The sequence below is a fragment of the Amblyomma maculatum genome, chromosome 10 (assembly GCF_055883805.1).
Source record: "Amblyomma maculatum isolate TAMU_Amacu chromosome 10, ASM5588380v1, whole genome shotgun sequence".
Classification (NCBI taxonomy): Eukaryota; Metazoa; Arthropoda; class Arachnida; order Ixodida; family Ixodidae; genus Amblyomma; species Amblyomma maculatum.
This window is the reverse complement of record NC_139353.1, coordinates 142,968,486-142,982,223: the sequence shown is the minus strand read 5'-3', so window position 1 is coordinate 142,982,223 and position 13,738 is coordinate 142,968,486. Positions and strand designations below refer to the sequence as shown.

General features: G+C 44.5%; 1 long non-coding RNA gene across 1 annotated transcript; it reads right to left on the bottom strand.

The window, feature by feature from the left end:
* Positions 1 to 1,199: 1,199 nt before the first annotated feature.
* Positions 1,200 to 4,339, bottom strand: LOC146177597 (uncharacterized). The gene is made up of 3 exons (XR_014701052.1): positions 4,091 to 4,339; positions 2,067 to 2,216; positions 1,200 to 1,815 (listed from the first exon to the last, which is right to left on the bottom strand). It is a non-coding gene; the product is annotated as an uncharacterized LOC146177597 (long non-coding RNA).
* Between the last annotated feature and the right edge of the window lie 9,399 nt (positions 4,340 to 13,738).

Below are 13,738 nucleotides of genomic sequence, written 5' to 3'. Positions count from 1 at the left end.
ATCAATTTTTGTCAAAATCTGTGGAAACAATGCAAAGTACTTTGTTAATTTGAGTCATTATATATATTGAATTCTGCAAAATGTAATATTAGAAATATAAAAATGCTTGTTTTTGTTCTATAGATGTGCTTATATGGCTCCCCCTTATGGAATAGGCATCAAAACTTCAATTTAGTATTTGCTTAATTTAGTTACATTTTACCTTAAGTAAAATTTAAAATATTGTCAGCGCTTAACACCGTTTTTCTGCTTCTGGGACAAATACTTAATATAGCTTAAAATGGTATTAATTCACTATTTCTGTCAATTTCATGGCAGAACGCAAGTGAAGGCTGAACTTTTTCTCTGTCCTGCATTCTTTTTTATTGCTAGGTGCAATAGTATTCAATCTAGGTTATTAATATATTATTCCATTTGTCAGCTTTGACCACCACTAACAATACTATATTTTTGAAGATGATTTTTCAATGTGTAATTTTTATAATTACAATCTTAAGCAAATCGCTTTCCAGCATAATACTTTTGGTGGCGTTACAGAGAACACACATAGCAGCTTAGAGCTCCAAATTCTGCCTAAATTAACAATATGACCTGCGTAATAAACACAGAATATTTTAGTGCAAACAACGCAATGCGTCACGCCAGTATGTAAGGTTGAACATTAACATTTTTGTAGCGCGTTGTTCTTGAAGCAAAGTTTGCGATTTTTTACTAAATCAACTGCATCAATAAAACACACTTTTAATACTTCTTATACAAGTAAACGTTACCCAAATGCGGTGAGTAAAAAACAGTGGATGACAAAATTTTACGCAACCAGCCGGCCTCCAAACGTGCAACTTTTTGAAACGACAAAAACGGCGTTTTCCAGCTTTAGTGATAGGCGTTTTTTTTTTTTTTTTTCGAGAATACTACGCCGCATCTGGCAAACCTAAGGGTCATTCCTTTGTGTCGAGACATTAGCCCACGACATATGAAAATTTAATTTAAAAAATGGTCATGGCACCACGATTACTGTTCCTGTCCGAAGACATCCATATTTGTTTTCACTCTTCAACAGGCTGGTTTAGCCAATGCGGTGAATAAAAATATCATCGCATATATTAAAGATTTTCGCGCTATATGTTATACCTAAAGCTACCTATATTGTCACAACTGTCATACATTATTTGTAGCTGAAACATCACAAAAGAGATTCGATTGCAAATTGTTCGCTAGTTAAATAGACGTACGAGATGACACACGTATACTTTGTAGAATACAATTTAGGAAAGAGCAGATACAAACTACAGGCGAATAATGCTATGATATGGAGCATATGTATTACTCCGGTTAACAGTAAAAAAATCAACTTTTAACATATTAATATATTCGACAAACTATTGCATGCTCACATAGGAACACAATTAATGAGCTCATCCACGCATCTAATGTCTATGGGCATTAGACGTGTGGATGACTTCGTTTTATTCCAATTCGTGCGTCACTCAAAATAATTGAACGAGAAAAAAGTTAATGTCTACACAATTTTCAGTGAGTATACCACAAATTATACTAAGGTGCTTCATATATGTCACATCACCTAGCAAGTGAAATGGGATAACAGAAGTAATCAGACTCTAACCCTGATCAGCATTTCGCTTTTGCGCCATCTTTGTAAGTTTTTAGGCAGGCTTTTCCACTGATTATCCTCTTCTTTATACCCCTGCCACCCACAAGACACAAATCTTCTGGGGGTACCGAACTGTTGGTTTTCGCACCAGTGATACAACTTAATCGATCCATTTATACGTAGAAAACACTCTCGATGCGCACCTAAAAAATGAAAGCATGTATGTGTAGGCGAAATCATTCACCGGCGATTTAATAATATGATTTGAACAATAAAATCAAAGGATCACACTCGAAGTAACAAAAAAGTGGTGGAGAGATAGGAATTGAAGCAATGAAAGGCGGTTGCTTTCTTCAAAAAGCCAATAGCAAGAGGTCCACCGCCTATAAGAATAGGCAATAAAAATAAGGCATATTTAAAGGTGCATGCAGCAGTTACAGTGATGCAGTGCTACCTTTTTTTAGGCAGGCTTTTCCGCTGATTTTCTTCTTCTTTATTTCCCTTCCAACCACAGGACACATATCTTCTGGGGGTTGTCGGTTTTCGCACCAGTGATACAACTCAATCGATCCACTTCTACGTAGAAAACGCTCCCGATGCGCATCTAAAAAAATGAAAGCATGTATGTGCAGGCTAAATCATTCACACATGATAAAACAATATGATTTGAACAATGAAATCAAATGATCACACCCAGAGCAACAAGAAAGTGGTGGAGAGATAGAAATTGAAGCAATGAAAGACGGTTGCTTACTGAACAAAGCCTATAGTAAGAGGTCCTGCATCTATAAGAATAGGCAATAAATTAAGGCACGTTTATAGGTGCATGCAGCAGTTAAAGTGATGCAGTGCTACCTCTCTGTTTCACTGCAGTGATTGGTATAAATATTACAGCAATTGCTAGGCATCTCAGGTAACCCCATTGAAAACTTCATCCAAGGTACCGAGGAGCAGTGGCGTGTTACTTGCAGCTGTTAACGGAAAGAAAAGCTATCCTATGAGTGCATGCGCATTTCCTCCTTTTTGTATACTTGAATAAAAGCGACTGAACAGTGAGTGTTGTAAGAGGTGCAGCGTCCCTAGGAATGGGGAACAAAATTAAGTTTTAGTAAACAGAGGTACAAAAAGAAGGAAATATGCCTGCAATAATAGCATGATGGCCTACCTTTTGATCAACAGCTGTAAACAACCTGTCACTGCCAGTCGGTACTTTAGATAGGCTTATCAATGCCAGAGCTTAAAGCTAAGAGCAATATGAGTAATGTTTATTGCGGTCACGGCCGTAAACAATTCTAGCGGAACACTCCATTACTGTAACTATTCAACCGTCCATTTATACATATCGTTCATTAAAGAACCATGCACATCATATTAAGTTGCTCTTTTCTACTCCCAAATGATTTCCTATAGAATTAGAATACGTGGATCGCTGCTTCGGTTTCAACACTCTTGCACGATGGCTATGGCGTGCACTTCATGCATACGGTACGGCACGTGAGGTACAAAGAGCTGTAATTGCCGAACAGGTGGACCTGACGTCCTGTCTCATTTCGCCTGAAAGTGCGCGCCGTCATCGAGCGCTTCGCGAGCAATATATTTCGGACGATATGGTTGCCTCATACCGGCCGTCAATGTTTTGTACATTGTGTCCCGCGTGCACGTTGTTTACTTTGTAGTGACAGGGACGCAGTGCACACACGGCTGATGTGCCTTTTTGCTTGTATTGTTATTTTCCCCCGCCCTCGAAGCGCGTCTGCGAAATCGCTCTCCTATTGTCGCCGCTTTCTGATAACGCCCTCACCTGAAGGCACGTGCTTAGAAGGGGGGGCGTCGATTAAGAAAATTTTGAAAAGGGGCTCAATTGCGCTGTTCACGGCTTTCAATTCCTCAATATGATATTAACCATTATAAAAGTGGAGGTTCATTATGACTTAATTATAGCCTAGTCATCAAGCGGCATCACGCACATGTCTGCCCCACTGTAAAATTCGCTTGCACAGACGGCACGAACAGTTTTCAAAACTTCGTCTGTACATCTGAAAACAAAAAACTGCCCTTAACTCTTAACAAAATCCAAAAACTGTGTGAACATGGCTTCCTGCGCGCAGAAGAGAGGCTGTCCAAAATATATGTACAAAGCCGGGCGCATAGTGTCTGGTTACTAATTGATTGCGGCGCGCTTCACAGTCAAAAAACTGCGCAAATGGCTGCCTGCAGTGTTCTGTCACGTGTTGGTGGCATACACACCTGTTACGCACGGCTCCTCTATTTTCGGCGCAAATGCTATTCATATCGCAGCCAGCAAATAAGTCCACGCACTTGCTTGCATGTAACCCGGACGAGAATTCGCTTAGTTCTTGAAGTCATGCTTCGCGCAGTTGTTTCGAGGAGAATAAGGAAAGAGAACATTTGGGACTGGTAGGAGATTATATAGAACCAATTATGAAGCAATGGCATGCTGCAAATATATATACTCACGGTCTAAGATGACGGCGTTCACTGAGTCTGATAATGCCGATGGTATCCCGCCGTTGCTGTAATCCGTACTCCGGCGACATTTCACAGCTCAGCTATTCACTGATATGTAGCAAGCACCAACCGGAGCACATGGACATGTATAGGCGCAAGAGAAAATTATGCACAGCACAATGAAAAAGAAAATTAATGAGGGAAGAAATTAAAGAAAGGTTTAAGAAGCTGTCACAAGTCTTGTAGCGTCTCCAACAAGCTCTCAAATGAACGCTTCGGCAGGAGGCCGCACAGCAGCGCAGCTGGGGATGCTGTCTGTTGTGTCTTGCACGTAGACGCGTAGGCGAGGGGGAACAACGACCCGCGCAACCAGCGCGTGATTCCCGCCGCGGTGTTGTGTTCGCAAGGGCTGCGCGTGGGAACGAAGGACCAACGACCCTCTCAACATTCCATTCCTCCTTTACCCAGCCCTCTTCTGCTTGCACCGGCCAGCCGTGACTTCGGACCGTGCCGATGAGCGGCCGCCAGCGCGCACCGCTCGAGTCGAGCTCTAATAAATAGTTTTGTTTTGTGTGTTCGCAAACGCATTGTTTCTTCAAGCCAACCACGGACAAACATTTTCTAAAAAAATAGAAAGCCTCCCCATCTACCATCCACATTCTTGCGTAAATCCATACAGCTGGTGCATCGACAAATGCGCGCGTCCCCTCCCTTTAGCCACCTATGATCGAACAAAGGATGGTCGTTCGACCTTTTATATTTACTTCAAAATATTATATACTGTTGCGTGATGACTGATTAATAATGTCAATGAGGCGGAGTTCCGAGCTTCTCTGCTATTCTGGCCAACTTTGGTTATAGATTATACAAATTAGCTCAAGTTGGCTAGCTGAAAATTATCCAACTAAATATATACATGTTTTTATTTGTATTCAGTTAATGTTCGCTTTTCGGGTATGAGTAGATGTTTTTATAAAAATTCTAAACATCGGAAACGAAAATTTTCCTAATTTGCAGGCCTTTATTTCAGAAAAGGTTCATGGTAGAGCAGCAAAAATTCCACAATATGTTCTCAGCATAATTATCCGCAAACAGCTAAAGCTCATATTTTTATGACATTTGGATACAGAGATACGATCGCGCTAATTTACAGAAAACAGCGAACATTGAAAATTTTTAGGAAAACAAAAACAGTTTTCACGTTGTTTAAACTTTTTCCACCTATTCTACACTACCTCAGCTTTCAAAACCATTAAAACACCTTGCATAATTTTGTTGCGCAAGTAATTATGGCCACATCGATAAAGCCTTTGTCCAATTATAGCGCACCGCGCTGTTCTGAACATTCTACGGAATTTGTGAATTGTTCAAGGTTTTTAAATTTTGGCATATAATTTTGTAACAGGGAGAAATATATTTACAAAAGAGGATTAAATATATATACATTGAGGAACAGCCAAGGAGCCAGGCTACGAGGGCCGCCCATTCGACGCACTTCTTTTTCTTAATCTTCCACAAACGAGCGCGCCACTTCGTCCTCATCATTCTCCAGCTGTAACAATATTTCTTCGCTCATGTTTTGTCTCGACTTCGCAAATCGACGGTGACAGACACAGCAATGAATGATTCAGAATAAATTTTGTGCGCGTCGAGGTCCTGAAGCGCTGTGGCATCAGGCAATACACAGACTTTTTTCGCAATAACCTCCACCTTAACGCGGATTGCACAAAAAGACGATAACGTTCAATGAGCAAGCAACGTATTCCAAATCATTTTAGTAGAATGAAAGAATTGGAAAGGGCATGGAAAACTGCCTCATTAAAACAGTGTTTGTAGGCTGCATTCGTTTTTTCGAATGACTCGACAGCGCACATTATTTTCATTCCTGTACAGTTTTTTTTATTCCTTTGCCACCGCCTAGCGCGGTTGGAATGGTCAAACTCTAAACTAATAGGCGGAAAAAACTATTTTTTTTTGTTTATTGGCGATATATATGTTGTGCGCCATATAAATGTACCGGGGCCTTCATGCTCGCAGTCTGCACGAAAAACTGTCATTTTTTTTTACCACCGTGTGAATGCCCAAAACTAAAATGGTAACCTCGCGAGTCTTCCGGCTTTTCATTTTCCAGTGATTGCGTCTAGAAAGTACACACATCGTATTCGGTCCTTTCTCCAGGTAAACAGACGATGCTGCGCGTAGTTCCTTATGGATAATACAAAAGCACTAGAACAAAAACATCGCTGAGAAAATGGTCATTTGTGCCTTCAACTTGAGGCAACGTTTTCCTTCTCGGCAATGAAAAAGCTACCTTCTAATCCCTAATTTAATGTCACGTGAACATGCTATGGCGACACGATTTCGTTTTTATGCGCGTTCTCACTGACAACTGGATTTGTACTATAGGTTACGTATAGATGCAGGGATGTAATCGGCGTCCAATACAGGCATATTGGGTCGTGAGTGCTAGCCGGTCTGGGGTATATATATATATATGTGGTCGCACGGTCGTGCTATCATTAGATATAATTGTGCGACAAACGTATGCGCCTGCGACGAAATCTGCATGCATGCCAATAGGCTAAAACCATAAACACATATAGCTGACCCCCAAAGGTGCGCCGCATATGAGCGCACCGAAAAGACGAATCCAGACAGTTGCAGCGGTACGTGCATGAATGCGTTATAGTAATTGTCGTCCCGAACGTGGTACTTGGTGAGGTCCGAACGATCGGCTGAAATGTTGTCGGAATTAAATGCCGCGGTTTGGCGTCCAGCGCACGTGTATTCAACCATAAAAATGGAGAATTTGTTTTGATTGAATGGTCAACGGAAAATATTCACTTCGGCAGCCCATTAAAGCTGCGTTTTTAGGATGGCAATGACATTTGCGAGATCAGGGGAAGAAGTGGTCCATCGTGGGCAGTTTTCATACAGGGATAGCTAATACTGGAAAAACACAAGACAAATTGCAATGGTCCATTACAGCCAGTTTAAAACAACGGAACGGTCAACGTCGGACGAACACAGGACACCTTGGTCCATTGTAGCCAGTTTTAAAAACTGAACGGTCAACGCCGGAAACACTGGACAACATGGTCCATTGTAGCCAGTTTTAAAAAAGGAACGGCCAACGACGGCGGAACACAGGACAACTTGGTCCATTGTAGCCATCTTTAAAAAACTGAACATCCAATACTGGAAGCACAGAGGATAACATTGTCCATTGTAGCCATGTTTAAAAACCGGAACATCCAATGCCGGAAGAACACAGGACAACTTGGTCCATTGTAGCCAGTTTTAAAAAACGGAAAACCCAATGACGGAGGAAGGCAGGACAGCTTGGCCCATTATAGCCAGTTTTAAATCCCGTGCGACCATTATTGGAGGAACAACGGCAATCTCGGTCCAACATAGACATTCTGTATGTACGGCAGTGCCAATATCGGGAACTCACTGTACATCTTGGCCCAAGCTAGCCAGTGTTGGCTACTGGCAGCGCCAACACTGGGAAAGCACTGGCTAGACTGGGCCATTGTTGGACATTGTGTTGACTGGCATGTCCTATGTTGGGAGCATGCTGGTTAGGCTGGCCCAATGAAGGGCCACTGCTTGCCGTCGTACTTACAACATTGGCCCAATGCTTTGTGCTGCCTGGGTAAGCGAATTTTCGTCCGGGTTACATGCAAGCAAGTGCGTGGACTTCTTTGCTGGCTGCGATATGAATAGCATTTGCGCCGAAAATAGAGGAGCCGTGCGTAACAGGAGTGTGTGCCACCAACGCGTGACAGAACACTGCAGGCAGCCATTTGCGCAGTTTTTTGACTGTGCAGCGCGCCGCAATCAATTATTAACATATATTTTGAACAGCGTCTCTTCTGCGCGCAGCAAGCCATGTTTACTCAGTTTTTGGATTTTGTTAAGAGTTAAGGGCAGTTTTTTGTTTTTGAAAACTATTCGTGCCGTCTGTGCAAGCGAATTTTACAGTCGGGCGGACATTATGTGCGTGATGCCGCTTGATGATTAGGCTGTAATTTAGTCATAATGAACCTACACTTTTATAATGGTTAATATCATATTGAGGAATTGAAAGCCGCGAACAGCGTAAGTGAGCCCCTTTTCAAAATTTTCTTAATCGACGCCCCCCTTCTGAGCACGCGCCTTCAGGTGAGGGCGTTATCAGAAAGCGGCGACAATAGGAGAGCGATTTCGCAGACGCGCTTCGAAGGCGGAGGAAAATAACAAAACAAGCAAAAAGGCACATAAGCTTGTTGCACTGCGTCCATGTCACTGCAAAGTAAACAACGTGCACGCGGGACACATTGTACAAAACAATGACGGCCGGTATGAGGCGACCATATTGTCCGAAATATATTGCTCGCGAAGCGCTCGATCACGGCGCGCAATTTAAGCGAAATGGAACAGGCCGTCAGGTCCGCCTGTTCGGCAATTACAGCTCTTTGCACCTCACGTACCGTACCGCATTCATGAAGTGCACGCCATAGCCATCGTGCAAAAATGGTGAAACCGAAGCAGCGATCCACGTATTCTAATTCTATAGGAAATCATTTGGGAGTAGAAAAGAACAACTTAATATGATGTGCATGGTTCTTTAATGAACGATATGTATAAATGGACGGTTGAATAGTTACAGTAATAGAGTGCTCCGCTAGAATCGTTTACGGCCGTGACCGCAATAAATATTACTCATATTGCTCTTAGCTTTAAGCTCTGGCATTGATACGCCTATCTAAAGAACCGACTGGCAGTGACAGGTTGTTTACAGCTGTTGATCAAAAGGTAGGCCACCGTGCTACTATTGCAGGCATATTTGCTCCTTTTTGTACCTCTGTTTACTACAAGCAAAACTTAATTTTGTTCCCCATTCCTAGGGACGCTGTACCTCTTACATTCACTGTTCAGTCGCTTTTATTCAAGGTACAAAAAGGAGGAAATGCGGATGCACTCATAGGATAGCCTGTCTTTCCGTTAACAGCTGCAAATAACATGCCACTGCTGCTCGGTACCTTGGATGAGGTTTTCAGTGGGGTTACCTGAGATGCCTAGCAATTGCTGTAATATTTATACCAATCACTGCAGTGAAAAAGAAAAGGTAACACTGCATCAATTTAACTGCTGCATGAACATTTAAACGTGCCTTAATTTTATTGCCTATTCTTATAGACGCAGGACCTCTTGCTATAGGCTTTGTTCTGTAAGCAACCGTATTTCATTGCTTCAATTTCTATCTCCCCACCACTTTCTTGTTGGTCTGGGTGTGATCATTTGATTTCATTGTTCAAATGATATTGTTTTATCATGTGTGAATGATTTAGCCTACACATACATGCTTTCATTTTTTTAGATGCGCATCGGGAGTGGTTTTCTACGTAGAAATGGATCGACTGAGTTGTATCACTGGTGCGAAAACCGACAACCCCCAGAAAATATGTGTCCTATGGTTGGAAGGGCAATAAAGAAGAGGAAAATCAGCGGAAAAGCCTGCCTCAAAAAAAGTAGCACTGCATCACTGTAACTGCTGCATGCACCTTTAAATATGCCTTATTTTTGATTGCCTATTCTTATAGACGGTGGACCACTTGCTATTGTCTTTTCGCAGAAAGCAGCCGCCTTTCATTGCTTCAATTCCTATCTCTCCACCACTTTTTTGTTACTTCCAGTGTGATCCTCTGATTTTATTGTTCAAATCATATTATTAAATCGCCGGTGAATGATTTCGCCTACACATACATGCTTTCATTTTTTTAGGTAGGTGCGCATCAAGAGTGTTTTCTACGTAGAAATGAAATGGTTAAGTTGTATCACTGATGCGAAAACAAACAGTTCGGTACTCCCAGAAGATTTGTGTCCTGTGGGTGGCAGGGGTATAAAGAAGAGGATAATCAGTGGAAAAGCCTGCCTAAAAACTTACAAAGATGGCGCAAAAGCGAAATGCTGGTCAGGGTTAGAGTTTGATTACTTCCGTTATCCCATTTCATTTGCTAGGTGATGTGACATATATGAAGCACCTTAGTATATTTCGTGGTATTGTCGCTGAAAACTGTGTAGACAATAAATTTTTTCTCGTTCAATTGTTTTGAGTGACGCACGAATTGGAATAAAACGGAGTCATCCATACATCTAATACCCATAGACATTAGATGCGTGGATGAGCTCATTAATTGTGTTCCTATGTGAACATGCAATAGTTTCTCGAATATATTATATGCTAAAAGATGATTTTTTACTCTTAACCGGAGTAACACATATGCTCCATATCATAGCATTATTCGCCTGTAGTTGGTATCTGCTCTTTCCTAAATTGTATTCTACAAAGTATACGTGCATCATCTCGTACGTCTATTTAACTAGGGAACAATTTGCAATCGAATCACTTTTGTGATGTTGTTTCAGCTACAAATAACGGATGACAGTTGTGACAATATAGGTGGTGTAAGGCCGCGGTGGCCCTTTCTTTAATGTTTCGGCGCGCGCGCCGCAGAAAACGGCGATGGAATGTTCTCCAAGCTACGAGAAAGCGACGCGACTGATTACGTCATCTCGGCCACCGCGCTGCGCCTCCTCGCCCTCGTCGCCATGCGCGGAGTCAAGCGTGCATTCCCCCGCACGTTCCCGGCCCTCCTCCTCGCTTCGCGCGGAAGGGCCGCGCGTGCTGACCATGTTCGAGAAAATTCGAGGCCTCTCCTGAAGGCCAAGGGGGGAAGGCATAGCTTTGGCAGCGCTAAGCTGTTTTCCGTTCCTCCTCCGCGCCTAGAAGGTTCGGCGCTGGCTATTTAAGAGCGCGCCGCGCAGTTACTGACGGTTCTGGTTCTGATTCGATTGTCGCTCGGAGAAGACAGCGTAGCAGGCAGGCCCCGACTGAGAAGTCGTAAAAAGAGTGATGCGCTCGTTTTGCCGTTAGTTATTCGCTCAGTCTCTTTTGCAAAGTGTGTCGCCTCTCTGTCTCGTGTGAATAAGTTTTCTGTACCCTGTGCTTCATGTTCTTGTTATATAAAGTTAATGTTCGTTTTGTTACGGCACGTTCGTTGTCCTGCGTCTCAGTGTGTGTTTTTTTTTTTTTTTTTTTTTTTTTCGAAGCGTTTGCCACAAGGCATAAGTTGAGAAAGGGGAGACTCCTCTCAGTGTGAGAGGAGTCTCCTCTCACACTGAGAGTTGAGACTCCTCTCAGTGTGTTTGTGTGTGAACTACACGTCGCCCGCCGAATCGAGGAGCACCTTGGAGAGGTGCGGAAGATTAGAAGAAGGAAAAAGAAGAACCTTTGACGTTTTACTGGCGCAGTCGACAGTACGATTCGGCAACTGCAGGACTCCGCAAGCCCAGCCCGTTACTCGAGCCGTCGCAACGTTATCGGCGCTCACCGAAGTTTGCCGGCCGTTCAAGGTGGAAGAGCTTCGCCACGTGCAAGGATCTAGGGACCCCAAGAGGAGACGGTCAGAGGCAGCGGCGAGTAGGAGTGCCCACCAGCGAGGAGCGGCGCGGCAAGGAGGGAGCAACCTTTGCTGAGGTGCCAAGATCTCCCGGTCGTTCGGGGTAGGAGCTTCGTCGACGCGTGCAAGGACCTGGGACCCCCAGCGGTGACGGTCAGAGGCAGCGACGATCGGAAGTGCCCCACAGCGAGGAGCGACGCGGCGAGAAGGGCGGAACCGTTGCTCAGGTGAGCGGGATTTCTTGCGTCCGTTGGTGAGCGTGGCTCAGGCATTAGGAGCGGGAGGTGCGCGGTGTCGACGTGTAGTTAGTTAGGTTAGCAAACATGAACACCAGAAAGTCAGTGTTTTCCGGATGGACCAGAGTGTCCGTAAGAGTCCCCATAGCCTCATGAGACGGAAGAATTGCGTAACAAAGACGAATAGTAAGGACCTAGCGAAGCGTCGAGAGGCAGAGGCGAAAGCAGAGGCTGAATTAGAAATTAGAAAGATGGAGGCAGAATTGAGAGAGTACGAACTAGAAACTCAAAGAGTGATAGCAGAGGCAGAAGCTCGAAAGGTACGATCAGAGGTCCCATTATTGGAAAGAAGACGAATGCCTCGTGGGTTCCAAAGTGGAGCAAGTAAAGAAGAAGAAACTAAAAAGAACCCTTCGAAAGAGCGGCCCCGAACAGTACTTGTAGGGCGCGTGTCAGGTGACGGAGCGGCCTTGCCGACTGACACTGCTGCGAGCACTACGCCAGCGGAGACGACCTTCGGCGAGGAGAGCGTTGCTGCCGGCGTGCGCGGTGCGTAGCCGGCCAGCGAAGTAAACAACGCCAAAAAATCGGCTGTAGTCTTCCCAATACAAGTGTCCGCGTGCGATCAAATTACCGAGGGCGTCAGCGTCCCGTCAGGTGCACCGGAAGGCGCGTGGCAGCAGGAGACCGAACTCAAACCCGCTCTAGACGAGGTAATTGAAAAGCGTAAAGCTGCCGCGTGTTTACAAACTGATCCTGACGCGTTAAATGCAGCAAATGCGGGTAAAACAGCGACAACAGGCGCGAGCGCTAACCAAGAACAGGGCGCCACAGTTGATTCAGTGAGAGCGGGCGCGAGCGATGGGATCGGTGAGATCCACGATCATGCGTTGACTGCAACAGATGCCGCTTGTAGGGCAGAAGTCTCAGCAGCTGTCGCAAATACTAAAGTGAGCACTACGGTGGTCAGCACCACAATAAGCACAGAATTAGTCACCACTCGCAACTGTGAACCAAAAACACTCCACGATGTAGCGAACACCCTGCGCGAGGAGGAACTTACAGGGGGTAACATAAGCGAAAATCCAAGAGAGTCACAAGATACGTCCCACCCCTCTGGCTCTAAAGAACAGGGCATCATCGCTGGAGGTTTATCGACAGCAACACCGCAAGTCGAGACCGCCGCGATGAACCACGACGCGCTGGCTACGAACACGTTGACCGCAGAAGATGCGGTATGTAGGAGAGCGATCTCATCAGTGGCCGCAAATATCAAGGTCAGTGCCATGACCGGCGCTGAATCGACCGCCACTTTCACTCGTGAACCTGAGACGCTCAGTGAAGCGATGAGTCCCCCATTCGAAGGCGAGTGTTTAGCATGCTGCATTTTTGCAGATCTACACATGCCGCATGATGCCGCGCCCCTCCCTAGCTCTAAAGAGTGTCGAGATGAAACAAATTCTCCACTTAAGCCTGAGCAGCGTTGCGCCGGAGGGCGTGAGCGGTCCTGTTCGCCTGTACATGAAAGTGTGTGCGCTCGCGAGCACGGAGTGACAAGCGAAGCACGGGAAGAACGTATATATGATCCCTTGCAGGTTTTATTCAAGCTACATTACACCTGCTGCGCCCGATATCTTGAGCCAAGGGTTGTAAATAAACTATTAGAAACAGATGTTGGAAACCGGTGGCGCATTGCTGGCAGCCACTTAGGACAGCGCAGAAAATTTTTTATTTTGTACGTAGGGAAGTGAGGTTATTCGCTTCAAGTCCTAAATATTCACTTTAGACAATAAATAGGACTTACAGAGTCGGTGAGCACGTTCGGAAACCCCTGTTTCAATATTTGCGGTTAGAAACCTCATGTGTACCTTTTTTTCCAGCTGTAGATAAATTCCGGGTTATGTAGATACCGAAACCGCTACCAACCAATTTGCCCACCTCAATTGTGCTGCTGACAACATGATTTTGAGCGG